Source organism: Diadema setosum, chromosome 16, assembly GCF_964275005.1.
Source record: "Diadema setosum chromosome 16, eeDiaSeto1, whole genome shotgun sequence".
Classification (NCBI taxonomy): Eukaryota; Metazoa; Echinodermata; class Echinoidea; order Diadematoida; family Diadematidae; genus Diadema; species Diadema setosum.
In genome coordinates, this window is record NC_092700.1 from 35,347,116 (window position 1) to 35,371,027 (window position 23,912).

At 37.9% G+C, this 23,912-nt stretch overlaps 1 protein-coding gene and 1 long non-coding RNA gene across 2 annotated transcripts in view; one reads left to right on the top strand and one right to left on the bottom strand.

Moving 5' to 3' along the window:
• LOC140239851 (hyalin-like) overlaps positions 1–23,912 on the bottom strand; it is a 110,595-nt gene that overhangs the window by 70,822 nt on the left and 15,861 nt on the right. The window lies entirely within an intron of this gene.
• Positions 2,076–4,213, top strand: LOC140239897 (uncharacterized). The gene is made up of 3 exons (XR_011901997.1): positions 2,076–2,214; positions 2,994–3,096; positions 3,729–4,213. It is a non-coding gene; the product is annotated as an uncharacterized lncRNA (long non-coding RNA).

The window sequence follows — 23,912 nt, forward strand, 5'->3', positions numbered from 1 at the left end:
AAATTTCACTCAATTAAGAGTGACTTTCACTCGTTGTCGAGTGAATTTCACTCTTGTAACTAGTGAAATTTATGTGAAACCCATTCGCCGAGTGAATTCCGAGTGAGAATTAAGCCGAGTGAATTCCGAGTGAATACATAATTAAACGCATTTGGCTAGGCCAATAGAAATTGAGAATTCCCCTGTCAATTTGGCGCGGGCAGGTTTACCTGAACAGCGACGCGTCGCCTGTGCGTGGACTGTGTGCAATTGCGTGCTGTGTGCTAGCTGTGCGTGTATTATGCATAGGATCACAGATTTACGTGCGTGTAAGTGCAATAGTGAGAATCTGAGCCTGGATGTCGTGATGGACGTGAGAAAATGTCTGTCTTCAAATTGAGTGGGGCGGAGATATTATTCACATTTTTGAAGGTAAGCAAACCATAGATCGATCTAATTATAACTTGTTGAGTTTTTTTTTTTCAGCATTACGGGCTAGTCTAACGTTATATACCTCTCCGTAAACGACCATAAGTAAGTTACCTTTAGGGTTCTGTACGAATAACCCCGGGCCGCCCGTGGCACGTGCAGTTAGCTATATGGGGCTGGTCATACCATAGAACACCATACGAACAGCTAGAAGCCGAGGCCGAACTCAACTGGTACACACTAGGTGTTGGGATCTAATAATACGTTGAGTCTTTAGACTTTGGTTTAATTGTACACGTTGGGATCTAGGGCTTGAACTATTCAAAAAAGAAAAAGAAAAAGAAAGGAGTGATGACTGAAACGTTGGTCATTAGCCATTGAATTGACATTCGTAAGCATAATATCATCACATATACATAACTATACACAGCCCTGTCCCTGTACGTAGGTACGTCTTAATGTACAGCGACTGGGCTGTGTATAGAAGCTCTAGTTAATCATCACACAGAGATTACTGTGGTCGAGCTATAGTGTAGAGATTGAACTTTAACTGTTACTAAGCTGTGCTAAAAAGCAATAGATTAGAAGCGCCTAGCGCCAGACACGTACGTACTCTACATTGCTATTGTTGAGTTGACAGCCGAATCATTGACACTGGTCTGTGTTGCCAGATGAGATGGTGATCTCGATCAGTACGGTAATAAAGAATGGTGAAATTTGGTGATTTATGATTATTGTTCATTATATAGGCCTACACTGTATGTAGTAAAAAGGACTTTTATTTGCCGCTACATTCGAGCATCCAAACAGCTTGGAGAATACCACGTACGCTAGCTCCCACGTCGTGTGTCGTGATCATCTACTCCTGTACTAGGTAAGACGTATGATGCGTGTACTGTTCGTGTTAAGTGTTGGTCCACTGTGACATTCACACTTGCGTGCTCACACATCATGGAGATCGATCCCCCTTGTAGCAGACGATGACTGGTACTATTTTCAACATTGTTTTTTTATGAAAGTTACAGGTGACCTTTGATTGATAGCTGTACAGTCTCTGTCACACGAAGAGGGTGCAGATCACCAGATTGCAAAGTACCAGATGTGGTCAACGACTAGCCATTGAATTCAGGGTTGACGAATGCTGGAAACACCGGGCCAACATCAGCGAAGGAGCCTCTGAGATATGGACTTCCATTGCATTAACCCTGCTGTAAGCTGTTCTGTTGTTTTCCACTATGATTAATGAAGGGAGACTAGTTTGACATTGATTTATATTTATTTTACATTCTAGAGTCTTAGTAATTACATAAGAGGCTACATTAAGAGACTGAATGCTTGGTTGGTTTTATTTTGTTTGAAGAAATGATTTTCACGATACTTCATGGAGCAGTTTTGGAGCTGTCCTTCCCTCTGAAAATGAATGTCTTGACAGGTTAGTACTTGTATTTAAGAAAAATGTGTACCGTGTACTTGCCGTATCGACAGAAGTGAAAACTATGTTATGTTCAGTCTTGAGTTGTGTAAGTAGAGCTGTTGCTTATGTCAAATATGTATGTTAAATGATTTTGCTCTTCAAGTTTATAATGTAAACTGGAGGAACCTACTATCCTCATGCCATTTGTATTATTCATAAAACCATTAAATTTTACTTATTTGCCCAGGAATTCAACACACACATCACTTCAAGGGGGAAGAGATACCTCAAAAGCTGAGGGAAGGAGTTCTGACTGTTCCGAGGAGACATCTGCACACCCAGATCATTGCAGCATATTTGTTGTTGAAAATCGAAGCAGAAAACTGTACAGCGTAAGTTCAATTATTTAAAATATTATTATTATTCATATATCATATTATCATAATTGTTGAAAATTGGTCTGGAATACCAGTTTCCCATTGTCATGTCTTGTACTACATTTCCATCCAATATATAACCATGTAATTTGCCTGTTCATTTTTTTTTTTTTTTTGGTGGTCTTCTCAAGTATAGAGAAAAGCAGACTAAAATTTGCCCCCCCCCCAAAAAAAAAAAAAGAAAGAAAGAAAGAAAGTAGAAGGGACCGGTAAGTATAACATTGTTAATGAAGTGATGGTTATAGATTTAAAAATAAAGACTGGTATACTTGTATGAGACATGTAAACAGAGTGTACGTACAAGACTCCACGCTGACTTATTTTCTTGGTAGCCCCATCGGGCCACATGTATATTGATTTGATAACAGTCCTAATACTTATGATTTAATCATCACAATGATTAATAAAAAAAGTGGGAGTTGATGTGCCATGAAGTTCAATGGATAATCACATCTTGTATAAATTTTTCTACTAACTGTGCACATTCACACTTAACCTATCTGCATGAAATTTTCATATGTATTAACTGATATCTGACTCAAGTAGCAATAAAAAATGTACTTGAAACAGTGGTACTGAATAGCAATAGAAATTGATGCCAAGAAAAAAAAAACACATAAAAATAGTTCAGATCCTTAAAAGATTAAAATGAGGGCCAAATTTTTGATGTTATATATTTGCGTCCTAGAATATGATTAACATTCTTCTTCCTTCTTAAATCTTTTTAAATTCAGATACCAAGTAGTGAGCAAAGGATGTTGTAGCCAAGGCTGTTGCGATGCAGTACCCCACTTGAGACACCACACAAGGTGCAAAAGGACATGAAAGTTTATACTCGTAAGTTTATGTGATCTACAACTTTTTTTAGCCCTCTTTAGCAGAAAGCTTAAGTGACATACCTTGTAACATGGTATCTTATTCATCTAGCTTGCAAAAACTTCAACATTTTCAACTTTTCTCAAGAGCTAGTGGACAGAAGTAAGCAACCAAACGAGGAGTTGATCATCCTTGTTTAGTTAGGGACAAGGACCCAAAGTTTTTCAGGTTATGGGCATGACCCCCCCCCCCCCCAAAAAAAAAAAAAAAAAAAAAATGGCCTTTACAGGGAAATTGCATCTATTTCTTAATTAACTCATTGTGCAAATATACAGGCAATGTGGGGACTTTTTATAATCTTTGATGTACCTTCTCATAGATGTCTAATAAAGTTGTGTGCAGATTGGCCTGATTCCATGACTTAGGTTCGATAAACGTTAACTTCAACGTAACGTAATGTAACTTAAGTTCCAACATGCCAGTTGCGCCGTTCATTTATAATAAACCTATTCTCGTTTTCTTCCATAAGAATGCCACTACATGTATTTCTACTGCTATCAGATCTTCATCACTTATAGTCAACTCTGTGCCAAAGTCAAATTTGTTGAGACTCAAGAAAAAGCTTTGACTTACAATGCATTCTTATATTTCAGGAGTATACCTGTATGGCAAGGATCATGGATTCATTGAGTATCGTTTGAAGACCTTGGGGAGCTATGACACCACTCATCACCTCAGGCAGAGAGAGAGAGTAGTTGCAGCTCCCACCAAGCCCCTGACCGAGCACCATTCCATCGTTAGATTAGAAGCCCAATGAGAAGAGACAGCTACCATCGGTGTATAGGTCTAAATACCCTTGCTTTTTCCTCTTTTGAGATACAGTATATGCTCCTCTGACGTTGGAACTTACATTCTTGTTGAATAGTCAGCCTCATCAGGCTCAGCGGTAGTTTAGCATGAAGCTGTTACCAGGATGTACTGCAGCACTTCAACATTAAAAGTAGAACAGGGCTCGCCGATGAAAAGAGTTTGTTGCATAGAATGTGTGATTGTTAATGCTTTAAATTGTTGATTGTTGTATATACTAGTAACTGAAAATAGTTTTGACTTATATAGTCAGAAAAAATCTCCTCTTCATGGCCACATGTTAATCAATACATTCATCTGTGAGGTGTTTCAAGCATATGAAAGAATGTTTGGCCACACACAGCTTAGCATTCCGCATGATACGAATCTGGCTGCGCTCATGATTAAGCTCCCCCTTCTCTCCAGGCAATTCTGACTTGCTTTAATAAAACCTTTTTATGGTATAATATTCAAGAGAGAAAACTGTTGACAGACACTCGTATGTATTTTTTTTTCTTTCCCTCATTTTTTTTTTCTTTTTTTGGGGGGGGGGGGGGGGGGAATGCTACAAATAGCAGCTAAATAGTAGAATCTTCCAATGGTCATCCATGCTCTTGAGATGAAGATCATGTCTCCATGTTGTGATTAAGTTACCACATACATTTGTCACCCCTTTGATTAACAGTGATGCAGTACAATATGCATGTGCTCAAATTTATTGCATCCATCTTCTTTGGAGTAGAGGGAAAAATCTTTAAAAAAATAAAACAAAATTGATGGGAAACATTGATCCCTTGGGTTACCGGACCCAGAGTTGTACATTTTCACCTTTATGCAATTGATGTACTGTACTTTGAAAAACTTGTGGGTAGAAGCACAATTGGTTCAACTTCTTTTTCCACGAAACATCTGCAGCCCATCATTGATAAATCCACGGCATTAGAGTAGATGGAGCCAAATAGATTAGTTCACGAATGTGCCAAGTCAAACTTATGGATAATTCTTCCCTTGACCTCATAAATTATTTAGATAACCTGCAACTGACAATCATATTTTGTTATAGAGTGTTAGCAGTGATGTCACAATTGCCCACCTTAACCCTATTCTAACTGGGGGGGGTCAAATTGACCCCCCCCTCGACGTTTCGCGCCGCGATTCCGCAACGCACAAAGATTTTGCCGCGTCGTTTCATGACTTTTTTCATTGAAGTCTCCCGCATATTTTGAGACCACATTTGCGACGTCCGGGTACACCGTTCTGAAGTTATGCAATGTTTTGCATATGCATGTCAACCCGAAAACCGCTCAAATTCATGATTTTGTGTGCAAATCCAATGCAAACTGTGTTTTTTTGTTTAATTGATATAAATTAGATTATTTCAACTTTTAACCATTGAAATAAATCAATTCTAATGTAGATAAGCTTGAAAAAGTGCCTCCAACAAATTTTGGCAAAAAAACAATAGAAAACAAAAGATCGAAAAAACAATAAAATACATAAGAAATTAACAAAACAATAAAAAACAAAAGAAAATGATTTTGATTGCACTATTTTTTTACAAGAAAATTGTTTGATGTGTCTTGAGGAACTCTGACACAAAAATTTAATAATCCTTCAGTCTTTTTGATGGAGTTATAGGTGAAAATATGATTTCATGCGTTAATTTGCATAATTAATTTATTAAAAAAATATGAAATCAACATTTTTCTATTGTATGACCATGTAATCTTGTAGTTGACATCCGGCTCTATGTTCAGGCAAAATTTTGCGGCGATCGCGCGATCGGCGGCCGAGATCTGAAGGGGGGGTCAAATTGACCCCCCCCCCAGTAAAAACTTGGTCTCAAATAGCCCAGTTAGAATAGGGTTAAGGCTGCGTTCACATAGAAGTATACTATTTGGGTATTCGGGGCTCGTTTTCAAGGGCACGCGAAGAGCTTGAATCGAACGATAGGATTTCCTAACACCGGTTCACATAAGAGGGCACTATTTGAATGTACCGAATAGCATAGAATAGTGTAGCAAAGTGGGAATCGAGCTTGTTCGATTTTCCTGCAGCGTATACCGTCTCACGTTTATGAAATAATGACAATTTTGGTCTGGATTTGCCCTTCAGCAAAAATAAGCTTGTAGACTGACATTCTGATGCAGTTTAGAAATTGTTTTATTTGCTGGGATGTAGGTAGCCTTTAAACAAGGCGACTCGCTCTGCGTGCCCCCGTATAGCGCGTTTACCCCACAAACCTGTTGGCCGGCGAGTGGAGCGAGCCGCCTTTATCCACTCGTTCATCAGGGATGTGTACTTTTGTCGTTGTTGTTGCTTTATATTCTTTGACAAATTTGCGTACAAATTTGACGCAGAAAATACACACAGCACCAAGGCAACCCGCGCGCGCTTGCTAACAAATTTATATTCTTTGACAAATTTGCGTACAAATTTGTTAGCAAGCGCGCGCGGCTTGCCTTGGTGCCGTGTGTATTTTCTGCGTCAAATTTGTACGCAAATTGATCGAACAGTTGATCGAACAATGACAACCTGAAATTTCAAAGAGATGAGCGAGACGCTATATACACCTGGCCTAGAGTTAATCTATTCAGTTCTCATTCCTACTTCAAGTTGGGTTATGTTATTGTAATCATTCCCATCTGCAGTATAACAAAACCAAAGTGAGGGAAAAGGGGAGAGAAAAACGAAAGGTGGCGGAAGTAAAACTGCATGCACAACTGCAATCCATATCATTGCGTGTGACAAGTGAAGCAAATGTATTAAGGGGATATTTAGAGAATTACTAACATATCGGTTTTGCATAATGATTTGCATAGTAAATATATCGGTTTTGCACAATGACATCTCTACCTAAAAAAAAAAACAACAAACAAACAAACAAATAAAGGTGGAGCAGGAAATCACGCTTGAGTGCTTCTGTAATAGAAAAAAAAATGTAAATGACTGCTTTCACTGAATTCTGGTGATTCCACATACAATTTTGGTAAACCATTATAGGGTCAATATTCAAAATCTAATCACTAACATGATTATAAATTTGGACACCATGAAAGGTCAATGGAAAGTGTTCTCCAGAATTAGGGAAAGATTTGTCACATCGGTTTGGTTTCGTGAATAAAAATACCAGATAATACTAACCTGTATCTGCACTCCTTATATATTTTATTGTTTTCGTGTTTACCGCAAGAGAATTAAGTGATATTGACTTTGTAAGCCTGGATATCTGCAGTTGATAAAGTTACCTTCTGTATTATGGTAATTAAAAAAAAAATGTGGCATATTTAAGTATTACTTCTTCATAAGTCAAATCCATGTTACAGAGCTCAAGAAGCTCAGCACAATGAATTTTAGCAACATGGTCTCTGTATTCAATTAACAAGGAATTCTAGTTGATATCACCAAAGTGACAAAATGATAGTAAATAAAGGTTTGTGTAGGAACAGAGTTTACCACCACCTTGTGAAATCAGTATGGCGTAAACCAACAAAGTCCTGTTTGCCAATCTGACGCAATGAACTCTTAATTATGGAAAAAAAAAAATAGAAAGGTAATATTATCTTTTTCTATTTGTTCCACGGAATAATTTTATGATGTTAAACAATACCATCCTTTCAGACAAACAAAAGAAAACTCAAGAGTCCGTGACATTTGTGGAAAGATTTCCAGACACAACTTTAATTCGATATTGTTGATCTACAATGAAATACTCCTGCTTCATTAATCATCTATAGATAAGACAAAAGAGTACTAATTGTATTTGCAATTACCGTACAGTGATATCCGAAAGGTAAGTCTGTTGACTCCTCTTTCTCATATTGAAACAGCTTGATTTGTTCTGTTCTTTATTTTGTGCCTTCTTAAACGAACACCTGAACTTAACGGCGGCTTCAGCCATCCGTGGCAAGAGTGAAGCGGCTACAATTTTGAAGCCTTCTCACACAAATGTTTACAATGTTATTCTCTCTATAATGCTCACAGTGGGTTACTCGATAATAAGTACAAAGTTATCTGCTATTAGCAGATAACTTTATACTCGTTGTTGACCATGGTTTCAGCTCATGCCACAATATTTATGTAAAATGAATATAATATTACCGAAGGAGAAAAACAAACCGAAATTGTTCGTAAAACGCGTCATGTTTGTTTTAATCGGCTTTTAATCAGATCTTGATAGTTTAAAAGAATCTTTATAGCAATAGCTCTAAGCCAAGGAAAATTCAACAGCTAAAATCAAGTCGCACATAATTAGACATAACTCTGACAAACACACACACTCGCACAAGCACAAACACACACACACATCGAACGAACGCAGTGCCCAACAATGTAAAACACAATGTGGGACACAGTGTGAACACATTGTGAAATATCGATTCACAGTGTGAAACAGAACATTGCTATGCGAATTGCTTGAAAACAAAAACAAAACACAACCACACAACCACACAAAAGTGTGAGATCATTTTCACACGATTAACCCTGCTGGAAAGAACGCAGTGTCAAACAGTGTGAGAAACACAGTGTGGAACACAGTCTGGACACAGTGTGAAATCCCTTCACATTGTTAGATTGGAGCGTTTTAACTGTGTGAACACACTGTGAGTCATCAATTCAAAGTGTAAAACAAAGCATTACTATGTGAACGCTCTGTGAAAACCACACCACAGTGTGAAATCCGCTTCACACTATTAATTTCTTCACACCCTATGCAGGCTGGCCTGTTAATGTTACCAATTTCATTGAGAAATCCCATCCATTCAGTGAGACATGCATTGTTCCTTTACGATAACACTTAAGTTTGGAAAAAGTGTAATTTGTCATTGTTGTCGTTAAAGCTCGTGTGCTGTCATGCATGACATTTTCCAACATAATTAGGTATCAATCGAAAGAGAAAGCTAGAGTTTCTCTTTTTCTCACAACTAACATTGCACTCTCCAGAGCTGACAATTATGAAATGTAATCTCTTCAAATTTAGATTACTTTTTTTTAATACGCTCTTTACAGTTGACTCTTTGGAAAGTCCCTAGGCAAAAGTATCAAACTATATATAACATAATTATCTAAATGATAAACTTTTGAATAAATAATCATGCCTATACGTGGATAGACATCTGGCGACCGTATTTCTGACTTGTTACAAACACCAATCTCATGAACAATAAGATCCCTTCCACTGAGGTCAGTGGTCCCTGCCCACTGTGGATAGACATCTGGCGACCGTATCTGAATAACTTGATTGATTATTTGCGTCATGTGTATACTACTAAAGTGTTAATAAACGTTACACTCAAAGCGTCGTTCACCATGATTATTGTCTGTGTAAACTGAATCAACCAATTAAACTCAAAGGCCCGAATTCACGAAGGTGGTACAAATGAAACCATGGTTTTTGTCCATGGTTTAAACCGTGGTTTCATTTCATTCGTTTCATTCGGGCCAAAATGTTTTCTACGATCATTCATCGAAAGACTATGAAAACTGCGGAAGGATGGATTATCTCCTATGCAAAAATTCATCTTACTCCAAACTTGCCAGACTATCGCCGTGAATCTTTCGTGTCAATGTTATATCAATTGGGGTATGTTTCGTCGAATAGGGAACGTGAATATAGATGATCGACGATGCACATCATCAATTTCAAACTGCGCGCGCACACTCAGCGTACTATTGGGAACAGTGGGAAGGGACCACTGACCTCAGTTGAAGGGACCGTATTGTTCATGAGACTGGTGTTTGTAGCAAGTCAGAAAGCGGTTTGCTAAGCATGTCACGCAGCAAGTTTTTATTGGGTACAGTGTGTTCGTAAAGCCACACCCCTCAAAGGAAAACTGGGGTTCAGCTCGAATGAGGAAATTTCTCCGTCTGTTATGAGAATGCTCACTCGCCGAAACAAACAGTCATAAACATTCTGATACATATTGGGGGGAAAAAACCCACCCGAACCGAAAAGAAAAAAGACTACGAATATTTTTTTTCTCTTTTCATGCATAAAAGAATAATCACAAAAAGAATATTGAACAAATAACATTAAAAAACACGGAATCAACCTTCTTTGGTATCAGCACACAATACACTTGTAAATTTTTGCTTAGCCCCGGACAAGCCCCACCGTTGGTACGGGACTATCCTTAGCCCACTTTCTGTTTACACTCGTTTTTGCCAAAGTGGGCTAGCCCCACCGATAGTACGGTACTATCTGGCCCTGCAAAATAGCAGGGGTTAGCACCGCAATTGCGGTGCCAAGCAAGTGAGTGTAAACAGAACGAAAAAATAATCCTGGGCTAAGCGACGGAGACGAAGTCCGACCCTCACTGACCAATCAGAAACGAGGTAATCAAGTGCTGCCGGTGCGTGCGTGTACGTGTACAGTACACAACGTAATTATGAATATTCATGTGGTTTGGAAAGTCCGGGGCTAAGAAATACGAGTGTAAAAAGGTCAGTTTTCTCCTTAGCCCCGGACAAGAGATAGTACGGGACTAATTGGCGAGTGTAAAAAGCTGAAAAAATTGGTACGGGACTAACGATAGTCCTGGGTCAGAGAAAGTCCGGGGTTAAGAAACACAAGTGTAAAAAGCCCTTAAGGGATCCAAATGGCGTCCGTCCGTCGTCCGTCGTCCGTCCGTCGTCCGTCCGTCGTCCGTCACAAATGTTAAAGTTTATCTGCAATACTCTCTTATGATGCATAACTTGGCAACTGTTCCAGCAATGGCAGCCACACTTGGGTGATAGAAGCACTAGGGGTATCTTCATGTTATGGTGTTGTCGGAAGTCATGTGATGATGTCAAAGGTCATTTGAGGTCATATAGAAAAGATTATGTGCAAGACTCTCTTTTCTATGTTAAAGTTTACATGCAAGACTCTCTTTTTAGAAATAACTTCACATAAGTTGCTTGGATTACAACCTAACTTGGGTCATAGATGCACTGGGGGTACCTTCATGTTATGGTGCCGTTGGAGGTCACAGGATAAGGTCAAAGGTCATTTGAGGTCATACGTTAAAGCTTACTTGCAAGACTCTCTTATCACACGTAACTCGACACATGTTGCTACAATGGAAATCAAACTTGGGTGATGGATGCACTGGGGGTACCTTCATGTTATGGTGCCGTAAGAGGTCACATGATAAGGTCAAAGGTCGTTTGAGGTCATACGTTAAAGTCTACTTGCAAGACTCTCTTATCACACGTAACTCAGCACATGTTGCTACAATGTCAATCAAACTTGGGTGATGGTAGATGTCTCTTGGGAAGTTGAAGGTTACCACAAGGTCAAAGGTCACAGACAGGGGTCAACGAACTTTTAGGGCCCAATGTTAAGTTTTTAGGGTGCATTTCGTTTATGGCTCATAACTTTTGATCCCTTTGTCCGTTTGTGACCAAACTTGGATGGAAGATGTCCCTTGGGGAGGTGAAGGTCGTCACAAGGTCAAAGAGCACCTACAGGGGTCAACAAACTTTTAGGGCCCAATGTAATGTTTTTAGGGAGCATTTTGATTGTGGCTCATAACTTTTGATCCCTATGTCCGTTTGTGACCAAACTTGGACGGTAAATGTCCCATGGGGAGTTAAAGGTCATCACAAGGTCAAAGGTCACAGAAAGGGGTCAACAAATTTTTAGGGCCCAATGTTAAGTTTTTATGGCGCATTTCGATTATAGCTCATTACTTTTGATCCCTTTGTCCGCTTGTGACCAAACTTGGATGGTAAAATGTCCCTTGGGGTGTTGAAGGTCACCACAAGATCAAAGGTCATAAGCAGGTCAATTAACTTCTGGGTGTTAAGAAAAATATTAATTCCTTGTACGCGAATGGGCGCGACACAATTTGGCACTTGCCTTTTTTTTTTTTTTTTTTTTTTTTTTTTTTTTTTTTTTTTTTTGGTTGTTTGGCTCTCCATCAAGTTTCAAGGTGCGGCGGGGATGACTGAAATAGAGACTATGTTGTTTTTTTATTGTGCCCTTCTAAACTTTTCCAGAATCACTACATTCATATTAATTGCTTGTCAGTCTATAACATATACTTGTCCTCCCTAAGTTTGACGTGGATTTCTTGGAAACCTTCTCTACCCTTTCACGTCACTTGACAAGAAGTCGTGAGGATATTATGAACAAAAGAAAACGACTGAAAAACTTCTTGATATCAAATAGAAAAGGAAAACGTGTATGCTATTTGTTTTAGCAACCGAAACGTCAAGCAGTTCAAGGTTCTTTTGTTCATAAACACGCACATTTTGCACATTGTGTATACTCCACTTTTTTTTTCCTTTTTTGTTTTTGTTTACCGAATTCCTTACATTTCTTTTCTTTTAAATTTGGAGGGGGGTAGATGACAGAATATATAGGCAAACAGTTTCAATGTCAGAGTAAAGGATGGACATATTTGTGACTCAATAAACAGTCTTGCGACACTATATCGACAAAGTACAAAACAAAGGGCCTAATAGGTCCAGTCTGTTCGGAAGTAAGCCCCCAAAAATATAAGATGATACACACACCCATACAAACACAAAAACGCACTGCATGCACTAAGTGAATTGCGATTCTTAACACTTGTGTAAATCCATACCAAGGAGTGTGATATTCATCACATAGTAGCGCGAGTACAAGCCCATGATGCACACGCACACGCAATGTGTACCTTAAAAAAATGAAATGAAATAAATACAATGGGAATACAAAAACCATGTACTAGATGTTTCCTCATTTTCATAAGATCTATTGATATTCTCCTGCATGACGGAGATTTTCGTATTTTGTGGCTTAAACTTGAGAGATACACTGCATATTTTTGTCGAAATATGCCCTTTTTGTTTCCATCAAAAAACTATGAAACATTCATATTGAGGGATATGTGGAGGGAACGGATGTGGAAGGGAGGTAGTTTCCCTCTTACACGATGGATATTCTGCTTACTCAGACCTGAAATTCAGAGATCTTGTGCATACCTTTGATGAGATTATTAATTGTTGTTTCTATCAAAAGGGTAAAAAATAATAATATAAAATATTATGCAGGAAAACGGACAGGGGGAGGAAGTGAGTGATGCCCTCTCCCACATAAATAATTTTCTGGCTTAAAACTTAGAGATCTGAGGCACCCTAGTAGTTAAATATTAGATTTTTTTCTAATGAAAAAGTTAGTATAACATTCAGAGAAATGTGTAGGAGAGATATCCCGTCCCACACGATGAATATTCTTCTTCTTCTTTTTTTTTTTGAAACTTCAAAAATTAGAGATCTTGTGCACCCCTTCGGCGAAATAGTCAATTTTTGGTTTCTTCTATAGAGTAAGACAAGTACTGAAAGTATTTGAGGAGATGTGTATGGGAGGGAGCTGGAGGGAGATCCCCTCCCCCCTCCTCCCTCATTAAGGAGATTTACATTTTCAGATTTTAAATTCAGAGATCTGGTTCACCCCTTTGGTGAAATATTCGATTTTCGCTTATGTCAAAAACGTTGAGACAAACATTATGTCCCCATACAACGAAGATTTTTGCATTTTCAGGCTACAAATTCAGATATCTGTTGCATCCTTTTCGTGAAATATTCGTCTTTTCTTTTCTATAAAAAATATTCATTGAAATATTCAGTGGAAAGGGTGTCGGAGGGGGATTTCCCTTTAGACACGACCATGACGAGGGAGATTTGAAATTTTAGATTTGAAATTTTGATATGTGGGGTTCCCCTTCCATTAACAGATCTCATCCATTTGGTGTGACATTCATTGTTCCTTCATGTGACACTCAACCTGAAAAAGTGCAATTTGTCATTGTTGTCTTTAATATGTTAGGTTATGCATGACATTAATTTGTCAACATAATATCAATGGAAAAACAGAGACTATCCCTTTCCTCACAACCAACATTGCGCTGTCCATAGCTGAAAATTATGAAAAAGTATAAATAGGCCTTCAAAGTTGAATTACCTTTTTATACGCTCTGTAGAATTGAAATGGAAATGATTACCTTGCAGATTGCAGATTTTGTAATGAGTAGTTAGGAAATTGTTATTCAAAGGTAGACTAAATTCATGTAGAGGAACTGAACTGATGCGGAAGGGTTAGAAAGGGGATATCACCCTCCCGTGTGAAGGAACTTTTGCATTTTGTAGGCCTGTAAAAAAGTGAAAGATCTGGTGCACAATTTTTGATGACATATTTGAAAATCTGTCAATCTCAAAAGTGTACAAAGTCTATGGAAAGGGGTCGACGGTGGGAGCTTTTGGATATAATTTATGATAGCAATTCAGCAATATGTTGCAAATATCTTTAGTGGAAACTGTTGACAATTTTCCATTAAAAAAAAATCGATAATTTTCCGCATCTGCGGAATTATGGGGGGAGCAAATTGATATGTTTGCCCTCAAAACTTTCGTGGGGAGAGAGGCACCTGCCTCTTTCCTCCTGTAGGATCGACGCCCCTTAATGCCCGCAGATATATCATGACTGAATCATCATCGAATTTGCTTTAATAATGATCAAGGAAATGGAAGGTTCTGGTGGTTTTGCTTTTTGTTTTTCGTAGGTTATCTGTAGAAGGTCCAGAGTGACGCATGTTTATAGCAGGTAGGTGCCTATACTGACATGATATTTTACTGTTTTAACGTCTGATCCATGATTACAGTTGTGTTTGTTTGTTTGTTTGTTGTTGTTTTTTTTTTTTTGGGGGGGGGAGCGAGCGCAATTCTGTAGGCCCTATGATGGCCTCATTCAACGTGAACCCACACAAACAACACACCTACATGATAAATCATGTACCCACAAACAATGTCTGTCAACATCTCGACCTCTACTTTGTTGCTTTTTTTTTGGGGGGGGGGGAGCGAGCGCAATTCTGTAGGCCCTATGATGGCCTCATTCAACGTGAACCCACACAAACAACACACCTACATGATAAATCATGTACCCACAAACAATGTCTGTCAACATCTCAACTTCTGCTTTGTTTGCTTTTTTTTTGGGGGGGGGGAGCGAGCGCGTACGATAACTGTTACTGTACAGTATTTATATCACTGTGATCACTCAATTCTGTAGGCCCTATGATGGCCTCATTCAATGTGAACCCACACAAACAACACACCTACATGATAAATCATGTACCCACAAACAATGTCTGTCAACATCTCGACCTCTACTTTGTTGCTTTCCAGAAGTCAAGACAGTTCGTGTTCCTGAGTTGCGAAAGCTGGTACATTTTTAGAATTCTCTATTAAAAGAATTTCCCGTTACAGTTCAGCCAACCTTTTCCATCCATGCTTAGGAAACTCTGCCCAAATATCCTGTTATTGCGGTGATTATTTTGTAAGAACGCCAAATCAGAAGCAGCTAACTCATTTTTTTGTAATCAGCAATATATCACCATAATGGAAACCTTCCCTATCATAACTCATCTTTACAGTGTCTTTCATTTAAATTTCCATGTATGTTTCCTTTATGAGTTAATCGCTGTCGTCCCTTTGTGATAATTTATCACTGATATGCTATGCAATCCCATGGATTTTTTTTTATGAATACCTTGTAAAGAACCTTTTAAAAATGTGTATCTCTTCATTGTATAAGATGTTGGATGTATGCTTTCACATTGCCTAGATATGACTTGTTGCAAACTAGGTAGAAACAAAACAAAGCCATGAAACTAAAATATAAATAAAAACAATACTCGAGCTCCTTGAGGGTAAACTATATTTTCATGAGCATCTAACATTTGTTTTGATTTAAAAGTGCATTAACGACAAATTCTAAAGACGAATATCGACCAAAATGACTGTATTTAGTGAATCATAGCAACACTAATCAGAGTATGTTGGTGCGTCCTTCAATTTGAGGGTCTCATATCATACGAGCTTTGCTTCTCACTGGGACCCCTCATTTCCATCTCCATCCTTAATAAACTTGTATATGCATATGTCTAAAAAACTATAATTCGTGTTTTCTTCATCTGTTACTCATTTTCACATGTCCTTTGTTAAATTAGGGTTGTTGTTTGGTTGTTGTTGTTTTTTTGCAATTATTACAAATATCTTCTGCTTATAGATTGTAATTTGTCTGTTTATTTGATGGAAATGAAATAAATTGGAATCTAGATCTGGAATTTTGATTGTCTTATGAACATACCCGATGTAACGACACAAACACACGCACACACACGCGTGCACACACACATGCACACACAACATACCAAATACGATAGACCAACGATTTTATGAAGTATTGTTCCGTTCTTCTTCATCCAAATATGGTGCGCTTACAGCCCACGCATTGTTTGCGTAGTGGGACAGTCAATTTAGAAATAGTTATGACGTACACAAATCGTTCTAGACCACAGTGGAGACTCAATGAACAATGCGCCTTTATTCCTTTTTTGTGCAGTTGCTATTCCCTTTGCAACTCATATTATGACCTTGTGTTTTCAAACCTCATGAATATACATGTATGCCAACCTCGAAACACGCTACAAATTTGAAACAAACAAAAGCAACAGTTGCACAAATAGAGGAATTGCATATTTTACAATTAATGGAATCTTCACATCCAAATAACAAATTACACCAAATAAACATTTTTTGAAGTGTTGCTCCGTTTATTTGCCCACGCCTTGTTTGCCTATGTGGAATGTCATTCAATTTGAAAGCATTTATAAGTTATTCAATTTATCTTTCTCAGGCACACATTCTTTCAATAATATTCTTTTCGTATTATATTAACTTATTTATCCATTCCCAGAAGTTAATACATGTCAACATTGGAACTGCACGTTGTTATACTAAAATACATGAAATATAATAATACTAAATACATGAAAGGTAGAATTTCTGATTGATTAAATTCTCACTCCTATATAAAGCCCTAATTTTTTCGTGACTACGGTGGGATTAATTGGATGATAATGGGAGTGAATATCTGCCTGTATATTCATAGATGGCTGAAATGCTGGTGATCTATCACTCGGTCTCAACCCACATGGTCTAAAAGGATTTTGTCTACAATTAGTTCATCTGATTGTAGACAAAATCCTGGGAAAAGCAAATCAAGGAGATTGCCCGAAGGGAGGAGATGAATTTTAACACAGTTAAAACCATGGCTCAAGACAGACAAACTTGGCAAGGATTCATACGGAGGCTGTCAACTGACAGGCCAACTGGCCTGCAGGCATCCGGGTGAGAAGTGAGAAGAAGTTCATCTAATGACCATTTATTCCAATAACCACCTAGCTTCATTACCAGTTGTCCTACATCCAGATAGACCATTCCCATTTCTAATAGCCACAGTTTATTAGACCAAAATTAATGGGGAAAAATCCCAAGGAGACAAATTGAGATTAGACCATCTAGTTGTTAGACGAAACGATGATTGGCCAAACTGGACATTAGACTTAGTGAGGATTAGACTAAACGGGCACTAGTCGAAATTGAAAGTAGACCATATGAGTTCCCGTACTGGTGTCAGACGAACTGGGAAGTAGACCATCTGATAGTAGACCAAGTGGCAATAAACCTTCTCCTCAACTATGTTGAAACCATAGGTAGCTTGTCTAGGTCCTGCTTTAAAGTCAATGAAATTTCGAACCGGTGGTATAGAGAGGATCAAAGCGGACTAACTGGCGTGGTGGGAGGAGTCCATGGTAATAACGTGCCTGAGCACAAAGGTGTGTAAGATAGGGCCTACTGACAAAAAAAAAAAAAGTCTTAGGGGCATTTACGGTCCTGTTTGTCTCCTGCGATGTAGCGGAGGGCGATTATTATTTTTTTTAGCATAAGCTGTGATAGCGATGTAATACAATGGAGGTACGTGACTACTGGTAGATGATTGTAGCAAGTCCACCTCCTATACGTCACCTTCAGCCACCTATTAAATGGGGGCGCTTATTACAATGGATTGTGTGTTTATTTTTGTTTTGTTTTTTTAAGGATGGAATTATAATTGCCTTTGAATGTATCCAAAAGTATTATACTTATGTTGAAACGATGATATTGTTCCTGTGAACTGGATGGTTACAAAAGTTTTCTCTGCCATATAGAAACTTATGCACGTAATTCCATAATTGAATTTCATGTAGGGAAAATAGTAATGAAAATCTATTCACTGTTTGTTCATGGTGAAAGGCCGAGATTCGTCAAATTTTAAAAGAAATAGTTAATTGATCTATTTCACGAGACCTTTTTTGCCCAAGGCATATTCAACGGAATGAACTGATGAACACCTTTTTCTTTAAGGGATGTTCTGAGAAAGACGCGATATTATCCAAACGGTGTACAACGCCTAATATCATGAATATTCCGTACATCGAGTTGAAAAAAAATTAAATAAACGTGTTACATAATTATGTGACAAGGTAAAGTTCACTTCAACATGACAGAATACATTCTATGACAGAACGTTCCGAGCTCAAACGTTCTCGAAATTCATACTTATCAGGGCTACGGTTTGTCATTCTGAAGGTTCGTCATGTCGAAGGTTCGTCAAACCGACAACGAAACAAGGCTCGTTATTCCGAAGTTCAGTTAATTGGGAAATGAAGTACCCAGGTCGAAAAACCAGTAGAAACCAGTAGAAACCAGTAAGCATTTTTAACTGGTCTTTACTGGTTTTAACTGGTCTTAACTGGTTTCAACTGGTACCAGTTGAAATCAGAATGTAACTCCAAATTTCCAGTAACAAAATAAGCAATTCTAACTGAAACCAGTTGATACCAGTTGAAGATGTACTGGTACCAGTTGATACCAGTTTAATCATCCTGGTACCAGTTAATACCAGTTGAAGTTACACTGCTTACCAGTTGAAACCAGTACAAGTCTACTGGTACCAGTTGTAGTCTAATTACTGGTACCAGTTTATACCAGTTGAAGTTGCACTGCTTACCAGTTGAAACCAGTACAAGTCTACTGGTACCAGTTGAAGTCTTACTGGTACCAGTTTATACCAGTTGAAGTTGCACTGCTTACCAGTTGAAACCAGTACAAGTCTACTGATACCAGTTGTAGTCTAATTACTGGTACCAGTTTATACCAGTTGAAGTTGCACTGCTTACCAGTTGAAACCAGTACAAGTGTACTGGTACCAGTTGAAGTCTTACTTGTACCAGTTTATACCAGTTGAAGTTGCACTGCTTACCAGTTGAAACCAGTACAAGTGTACTGGTACCAGTTGAAGTCTTACTGGTACCAGTTTATACCAGTTGAAGTTGCACTGCTTACCAGTTGAAACCAGTACAAGTCTACTGGTACCAGTTGATACCAGTTCATATCTTATTGTGTACCAGTTGACACAAGCTGAAGTCTACTTTTTGAATTCCATTAGTTCATCAATTAAAACTGAATTAAAAGGTTAACAAAACTTAATTAAAACATTAAATCAAAAAGTAAACAAAACACAATTAAACAAAACATTTGACGTGAGTGAACTTGGACTCTTAATGACTTCAACTAAATGAAACTGGAACCAATTAAGATCAGTTGACACTTCAACTGACAGACTGTATTTTGACCAGTTTGTGCGTGTGTGCGTGTGTGTATGTGTGTGCGTGTGTGCGCACGTGTGTGTGTTTCGTTGTGTGTGCAAATTAGTTTACGCAATTTGATACCCATGTAACAGACTGGACTTGCTCATAACTTCATTCCATATTAACACCCACTAAATCATTGAAATTCTAATACCAGTTGATACCAGTTGGTTTCTATTGGTTTTTACTGGTTCTTTTGCTTGTGAATATTCATAAGCTATTCAAATTATCTTCGTGAAAATGAGAAAATATCGTTAAATTCACCTTTTTTTATGATTTGAATAAACTCAGAAGTGTCTGAAATGCATTAGAAATTTATTTAATATTATTGCTCTGATATTCACAATTTCAACTTGTACCTCTGATGAGGTATTTTCATATTTTTATAATAAAAGTTTAATCTACTTGGTAACCATGTCTTAAATCATTACAGCAATATAGCCCTATATATATGAATGAAACATCCCTGGTACTAACTAGGTCTAGGATGTAGGCTAAGCCTAAATGTAGTTACAGGTATAGGCTTTAAGACTAGCTGTACGATTATGTTACAGCCCCGGTGCTACGGTGCAATTAACTCACTGACAAGAGGCCAAAGCTTTTGAATTCTTAACGGTCATCGAAGCGCTGTGTGGAGGGAAGGACAAAAAATCTCGAAAGTTCACCTCCTCGTATCTCCCTTATTTTACCACCAAATCCCTTGAAACTTCACACATATATCAAATATGAATATATCATCCTTCATATGATTTTTGGGCGAAAACGCTGATGTATCTTTCGAGATATGTGTATTTTTCTACTTGAGTCGACTGTGGGAAAGGGTTACGATTTTTTCCCGACACAAGTCTGCGCCTGCATGAATATGCATTTGATCAACATATTACTAGTCTGTATACACCAGACTCACTACCTGCGAAGTCTCGTGTTTGTGCAATTAGTAGTTAGGTAAAAATAAGAGCAAAAAGACAACCAACTTTAAGAGAAGATACTGGACATGCACAACTAGATCATCCTCCTGCGCATGCGTTTTCTACTGGTGAGTGCACGCTTAGCCAATCAGCGGTGTCAGGCTCGGCGCAATGCGACAGAGGTCGATTTTCGGTCAGCAGGGTGGTGAGTGGGCAAGAGAGGAACCCTGCTTTGTGCTTCAACTGTTTCAAGCAGCACAAAAACCAATACATCGGACTGCGTATTCCTTTACGCCATGGATTTTACGTGGGTCACAAGTGACAGTGATCTCGATTTTTTCCAGACATAGCTGTGCGCCAAATGATACAGAAAAGATATTTGGAGAGCAGCATGGATATACTACCATAAGTCATATACCGAAGTTTCATTTTTGTGCAATGAAGGAAAATGTGAGAAAATAACACTTGTTTTGAGACCAAATTTTCTGTTTTGGAAGCTAAGTTTCGACATTATTTTCACACGTTTATCCTCAATAAAACCCCAAATAACTAACATTACGAGTTAGAGAATAGTTTCTTCTTCAGTTTGCTGTATAGATTTAATCATTTGATGGCTTTGAGGTGAGATATTGCGATTGTCCTGCAACACTTCCCCAGCGGTTTTACGCACACAAGCTGTTTACTTTTTGCAACTGAGGCTTCGAGGTCATAAGCTTTTGGCGAGTTAATTGCACCCTAGCGCCGCGCCTGGTTAGGTTAGATATTAACAATGTCCTGACATACACCAAACACCATACACCAAATAATTCAACACCAAATTAATTTTGTCAACTGGATCCCAGTTGATTCCAGTTGATACCAGTTGACAACTGGTACCAGTTGATTCCAGTTGGACGAATACCAGTTGATACCAGTTGAATGAATACCAGTTGATACCAGTTGATTTCTAGTCACTCATTCCAATTTCCATATTGAAACCAGTTGCCTTAACTGGTACCAGTACCAGTTGCCAACTGGTTTTTCGACCTGGGTAAGGATCATTTCCCGAAAGTTCGTTAATCCAAAATGATATAAGATTCGAATTGTCTGTCATCAGCTCGACTTCAATTTTTCTTTTCAAGAGGTCAAAGCAGTTCATGTTCCTGTGATGCGACGACTGACTCACACTTTGCGACAATATTCAAAGAACCACACTTAAGAAAATCTGCTTATGGCTCTTTATTCCGAAATTTTGTTAAAATGAAAATGAAGTACGGTTCGTTATTCCTAAGGTTCGTTACTACGCACCGTGTTAACCTTTGAACCTTTTGACCATTTTCTGATGAAGGAACCTTCCATAACGAACCCTTTTTATATATTGGGGAGTAACGAACATTCGGAATAACGACCCTTCTGAATAACGACACAAATATTCGGATTAACGAACTCTATTTCGTTTTCGAATTAGCACACCTCTAAGTGTAGGTAAATCGTGAGTTACAGAATAAAGAACTTTCGGAATAACAAATCTTAACCGAGATCTGGGGGGGGGGGTTGTCAAACTGACCCCTCCCCCACCCCCCCACCCCAAAAAAAGAATAAATACATAAATAAATAAATATATTTCTTAATAATTTAATTCCATGTTAAAGAGCTCAACAAGCGAGGTTTAGCATCGTCAGCCAGCATCTTAAAAAAAAAAGTATTTGAATATCATTGTACTACATCATTTTCTGTGCATTTAATAGACAAGGAGTTTCAGTCGATACCACCAAAGTGGCAAAATTTCACCAACACCTTGTGAAATCATCATTGCGTAAACCGAAAAATGTCTGTTTGCCAATTTGACGCAATGAACTGTTCATTATGGACACATTAGAAAGATAATATTATCTCTTTTGTTTGTTCCATTTTATGTTTTTTTTTTATGTTCAGCAATGCCATCCTTTCAGACGAACAAACAAACAAAACAAAAAAAAAAAAACAACAACTCAAGAGTCCATAACATTTGTGGTAAGATTTCCAGACACAACTGTTCATTCGATATTGTTGATCTACAATGAAATTGTCCTGCTTCATTAATCATCTATACATTAAGACAAAAGAATATTAATATTGGTTACATTATTAAGGTACAGTGATATCCAAAGCGTAGGCCCATTGTTTGCTCTTTCTGATACAAGTATTAAAACAACTTCATTTGTTCTGTTCTTTGTATTGTACTCTCTTGAACTAACACCTCAGATAAACGGCGGCTTCAGCCATCCGTGGAAAGAGTGAAGCGGCTACTGGATTTTTAGAAGCCTTTCACGCAATGTTATTCTCTCGATAGTGCTCACAGTGGGTAATTTCACAATGAGGATAAAGTTATCTGCTAAATATTAAAACCTGTCAACTCATTTCAGCACAATAATCAAATAAAATCTCTATGTAAAGAACGTCCCATTACAGTTCACCCAACTTTTTCCATCCACCCTTAAGAAATCTACCCCAATACCCTGTAATTGCGGTGATTTAGCACCAAATCTGCAGCAGATTACTTATTTTGTAATCATCAATTTATCACCATAATAGAAGAATTCCTTTTCATAATTCATCCTTGGAATCTAGTTGTTCAGTGTTCAAGATCCTTTTAAAAACTTGATATTTCTTCATTGTATAATATGTTGGATGTTTGGGAATTGTAGCAAAAGGAACAAAAGTATATATATAAACACACGTGCACACACACAGGGACATTAATATACAATTATACATATCGGGTTCTCGCGTAAGCTGTATAATAGTAAAATAGAATGACAAACATTGACATGTAAAGGTTTACAGGTATAATGCTATGGTAAGGAGCAGCCAGAAAGGACATGATCCTTGAAATACCGGCTGATCTATTAAATGTTCATTCAATTTTAGATCGTCCATGCATTAAAGGCACGAATTAAGTAACAAAAGGACAAAACAAAAATATATTAAAACACAAAAGGAAAACAAACAGAGTGCAGGATGTCATAACACAAGAGATTAAAAGATGATACTCTTATACCGATACATTTTCGTGTAATCACTGAGGAGATTTTTTTTTTCATAACCAGATTTAAATGTGTTCGAAAGGTTTAAGAAATACCTATTGCACATGCTACAGAATCCAAAAGGAAAGGACCACTATAAATAATAGATCGTTGATAAAATTTATTTATGTGAGATACAGAAAAGTGAAAATTGTTATTTGTTAAAAAAAAAAAAAAAATCCCAAATACTGTAAATTATGAAACTCTGTAGGCCTACCTGCGGTATAAATTTCTCATTGGTGTCCAACTGCAAAAGTTTGAAAATCATTCGGAAGACTCCTTTAATAATTTTTCGCATTCATTGGAACTCCTAATATTTCGAATAGCGGTGGGAGATAAGTAAATAATGTTAAGGAGAGAATGTGTGCATGCATGCGCGGAAGCTTAGAGCGGCGACTTGTGTTTCTATCTCGGCTCTTGTCTATCAAAAGCAGTATACAATTGTGCCTGCGTGGTTTTTCTGCATTCTTTTGTCGTTAATATTGCAGTTGTTATTTCCGCCTCTGGCATGAGTTTGCAGTCTCTATGATGATACC